We start from the raw sequence: 5,211 nt of genomic DNA on the forward strand, positions 1-5,211 counted from the left end.
TGAAGGACTATGTACGTGTCATTCATAATAGAGGAATTCATAGCCTAAGACATGGGTAAATGATATCCTCTCATTGGCATTACATGTTTGATGAAAGGTAAACATGGTCACGGGTCATCCGTCTTTGTGATTAATGACTTGATTACTATTTGATAGTAATTGACTTTTTATTAAGGAATATGTAATGGTTACCATGAGATAAAATAGGATCGTATTGGGAGAACATATATTATCCAAAAGAGATCAAGGATATCCTATGAGGGTAACACACTTATGACAATGTCATTGGACGAATACTGAGTAGTTGCTTTCATAATGGGATGTTGTTAGGGAGAGCTCAATTAGGATACTATAGTGGAATGACTTCGTGACTAAATGAGTTTATAATTAATAGGAAAAAAATCTTAAACTTAATTATAAATCATTTGAGCCATAATTACATATGTTTAATCGGTCCCTCCGCTAGCTTGTTGAAACCAAAAATGAATTGCGTGTTTGAATCAAAATAAATGGAATCAATAGAAAAAAGAGAAATGGAAAAACATGTAGAAATAATTATGGTTTTCTCTGAAATGGAGAAATAGAATCATTTGAAAATGAATGTGGTTTTCTCAAAATGGAAATAGAAAAATGAAAACGAGAAATGCTTCATTTGCAAATGAACATGGATTACTAAAAAATGATCGGAAGAATGAGTTTATGTTTTTGAGTTATTTCATAGCCAAAAATGAAAATAAATCTTTCGGTCATAGTGAATAAGTTGAATTGTGAAATATTAGATATATTTTCTAGTAAATTTTACCAGGGGTAAAATCTTCATAATTTTATTGGGGTAAAATTGGGATGAGAAAATTATTTAATATAAATATTGAAGTTTATTTTGGGAAATAGAAAAATAGAATCGAGTTGGATCAAATTACAAAATTCTAGGTCGAAAAGTCCGAGAAGCACTTGTAATTGGACCCGATGTGAGAGAGGCCTGAAAACCCCTCATGAAACTTGTAGGGGGTGGCACCCTAGTAGGAATACTAGGGGATGCTGTCCACCCTACTCCTACCATAAGTAGGAAGTTGTTTTTCTATTTAAAATAAATCTCTCTAATTCAACAAGGGTTCTACTTTCTTTTCCAATAAATAGATAGCACCAATATGACTATTAATAGAACTTTAAGATATTGTTACTCTGTGAAAAATAGAGAGAATTTATTCTCAACTATTAAATATATTTTTTCGGAATAACAATTCTGTTAGTTTTTATTTTGAAGAGAGATTTTCTCTTTTCACCCTACAAGAAAAGAATTCTTTTTCTAGTTATATGTTTTAATTCAATTGATTCAAGCCCACACTCGAAGTAATTGGTGGTACAAGAATAGCGGAGAAGATCATTTAGTTGAAAGTGTAGTAGCCCATTTTTTTAGTGGTGTCGAAAATAGTGGTTTCGGGACCACAATTTCGACGAGTGATTCCATAAAAATTAGTAATTAATATTTATGAGTTAAATATAGTATTATGGTGAATTTTTATTGGATAGATTTTATTAATTGGTTAGTTAGTCAAGGTACAAGTGGTGTGTACCGAAAGTTAATGGTTTTGAAAAATGAGGTATGAAGACCTCATTTTCATAAATCGAGCTCATAAATATTTTTCTTAAATATTTATGGAGTTTTTGTATAAGTGGATTGAAGCTTGGTTTGGTAATTTTGGTGATTTTATAGTTAATTACGGAAAAATAACTATGTTACGCCGTAATAATTATTTATTGTTCGCGCTAGTTTATGATACAATGAGTACAATAGACTAGTGGTTAAGTATGTGAATTAATTCCTAGTACCAAGTTCAAGCCCTCATAAGATTACCTTTTTTTAATTAAATTTTTTACAAGTTTAGCAAAGTGTGAACACTCTTGCCATCCAAACCATGTTGTCATATTAGGGATGATTCTTTTCTTGATTATAAGGTCAACATTCACCTTTTTCTCCCTTTTTCACTCCCATGATCCCCTTTCCATGCCTTTATCCCCTCAACCTACAAAATTTCCTCCCTTACCTTACATTGGTTGTTCATGTACCTAGATATGTTCAATTCACTTTTTATTTTTTTAAATTTTCTCCTCCCCTCTCGTTCTCATCCACCACCTTGCTCTTCCCCTTTTCTCTCTTTGTTATTCCATTTCACCATCTAAATCACCATTTCTTTTCATTTCTCCCCCACTCCACCACTACATAGGTCATCGTACCTTCACCTCACCATTATCGCCATTGTCGCGCCATCACACCATCGCCGTCAACCACTACCTGACAATTTTTTATTTTTTCTTTTCTCCTCCTTTTTTCGAAATTCATTTATATAATCCCTCAATTTTGATTTTTTCATTAAAATGTTACTTCCCATCTTATTTTCTAACTTTTTATTTTACGTCATATTATTTTCTACTAGTGTCGAATCCTCCTCTCTATTCATCATATTGTGGGAAATCATTGAGCCCTCTTTCCTCTGTTACTATGTAAGTAGAGCCAATCTTTTGTCCTTGATTCACTCTTGTATATTTTATACATACATACTCGACTAAGACAATGCTAACCATTTTAATTTATGGGTTTTATAGAAGTGCTAATAAAAAATCTTGGTTTCGTAACCCAAATTGTAGAATTGTGAGATTAAGTCGAAGAATTTCAAGCTTGAGAATCAAACTCTTTCTTTAGAAGTTGGAATCTGGATCACTGTGAACAATTTGCAAAGGTGTGGAGATTTATTTTATTAATAATGATTGATAGTATTTTTTATTAAGATATTAATAATATGAATAATATTTAATTATCGTTTAATTAATTCTTTAAAAAATGAGATATTGGGCGAATATGTTAGTATTCATAAGGATTGAAAAAATCCAATAAAAGAGGATTTCAAGTAAGTGTTCTGAAACTTCATATCTGTGATGAAATATGCGATTGTGTGATTTCTGTTAAAAATGTTTTTGTGTGATTTCCTGAAACTTATAATATGTGATATATGACGATTTGACTATGTATGTACAATAAACATGATATTGAATTATTGATGTTCTAGTTCGCATGTTAAACATGCTAATATTCTGATATTCTGATTCGCATGTTAATCATGCTATTAATCTAATTTTGACTCGCATGTTAAGCATGTCATTATTTCTGATTCTGATTCGCATGTTAAGTATGTCACTGTGTGAAACCGAAAATAAATTTGATTTGCATGTAAAACATGCCTACTGTAAAATCTATTTGGTATGCCATATCACATGCATGGGGTTGGGATAATATGTTTGGAGGAAGTATCTGGCACTTTAATTGCATATTGATATGAGTAAGACATCGTTGCTGGGCAGCCCGGGGTGGCGGGTCATTGTTGCAGAGCAGCCCACAATGGCTTAACTGGCGGTATACTCCCAATGTTCTATATCTGGCAATATATCTTCATTATCTGGTGGCTTGTCCATAATATTGGTGTGTTATTGGATGGACAAGTTCTAGGGAACTCATTATGGTGTGTAGCGGAGATGGGTAGGATCTATTTTCTAAAAAATCTACACTAATTTTTGAAAAAGTGTTGCATTGACATTGCCATTATGCATTCTGATAAATGTGAAATTGTGACTGAATATCTATATGTATATGATTTGTTTAATCTAATTCTTTATGTGTTAATTTTTTTTATTATGGTTTGTAACTCACACAGGGTTTTTAAAGCTCACCCATTTTTAATTATCACTTTTTAAATAATAATAGAGGTTAGGATGGGCTCGGCTTACGAAGGTGCTCTCGGTCATTTTCAGAAAAATATATTATTTTGGTACTTGATATTTTGTAGATGTATTTTTATTATTGTGGACATTTGCTTGGGATTTTCTTTTGGACTTTGGATTATTTTGGTTTTAGATTTTTCTGCATGATTTAGGTTTAAAAATTATCATTTAAAAGATTGTGAAATTGAAAATTTACGATGAATTTTTCATAACTAAGTCAAACAAGGCCCAACAAGGGTGTTTTCAAAATTCAATACTTTGTTTTCGAAACCCAACACTATCTACACATAAAATTGATATTTAATGAGAGATATACTAAATCTATATTTTAAAAATGATAAACGAGTTTTAGATGTGCAAATTATCCGCTGTGATGTTTTAATTGAAGTACGATATTTTCTGAAAAATATCAAAACTTGAGTTTTCTAAAGATAAACAATTTAAAAAAATTTAGTTTTCTCAAACAAGTTACAAGGATGTTTTTAGCAACAACGGTTTAAAAGAAAATAGTTAAATCATTTTCTACGCCATCAATATGGCAAATGTGATATTCGAGATTCGACCATAATGTCTAGGCCGAGTTTAGTGGGTTACAGACTAAATCGTAAAAATCAAAAAAAGTATTCATTATTGATTTTTATTAGTTAAGTGGCTTAAGTAGTAAATGTGGGAGGACTTATATGTTATTTAGACCATAATATAATAGCTTGGACAGTTAGTGCATTTGATTAAATTGATTTGTATGTTATTTTATAATTAAATTAAATTATATGTTATAAATTAAAATAAAGAGAAGGTATCATATACTTTCAATTTCTTCTTCCATCGACCAAAAACACTAAGTAAGCATAAGTATCCATAGATTTTTTTCTTTAAGCTCAATCGGTGCTCTTGCATGGTAAGCAAACTAAGCTTGTTTTTCATAAATTTTATGTTTTTGAGATCGTTGTAGCTTAATCTAGTTAACTCGTGCTTTCATTCAAAACGTTAAAGTTTTAAAATGTTTTCATTAATGAAAATTGAAGTTTTTGATGTTTAATGGTATGTTTGTGAGTTTAGTTGTGAATGAGGACTAATTTGTTAAGTGAATTTTGTTAGTTTTGTGTATAAGGACCAAATTGTAATAATGTAAAATTTATCATGAAATTTCTAAAAATTTTTTATAAGGTTGTATAATGATGAAATTGTAATTGGATTCAAAATCAACGCTTGATTTTGAAAGATATAATAGTTTTGGTTCTAGGGACTAAATTGAATAAATTGTGAAATATTGGGGAAATGATGAAAACTAAAATTATGTTGATAAATGCATTGAATATGGTGATTTAAGGTAATTACCACTGATAATTCAAATCGAATTATCGTATCGATCAAGATTTAAACCAACTGATAGATAACCGAGAAAAAGGTAATTTTTTTTACTAGTCCCTAACATTT

The 5,211-nt window shown here is 30.4% G+C and overlaps 1 long non-coding RNA gene across 1 annotated transcript; it reads left to right on the plus strand.

Annotated features, from left to right (window-relative positions):
- The first annotated feature begins 2,048 nt into the window (after positions 1-2,048).
- LOC121216412 (uncharacterized) lies at positions 2,049-3,708 on the plus strand. Its single transcript, XR_005912599.1, has 3 exons — positions 2,049-2,502; positions 2,647-2,738; positions 3,358-3,708. It is a non-coding gene; the product is annotated as an uncharacterized lncRNA (long non-coding RNA).
- The last annotated feature ends 1,503 nt before the right edge of the window (positions 3,709-5,211 follow it).

This window comes from Gossypium hirsutum, chromosome D04 (genome assembly GCF_007990345.1).
Source record: "Gossypium hirsutum isolate 1008001.06 chromosome D04, Gossypium_hirsutum_v2.1, whole genome shotgun sequence".
NCBI lineage: Eukaryota > Viridiplantae > Streptophyta > Magnoliopsida > Malvales > Malvaceae > Gossypium > Gossypium hirsutum.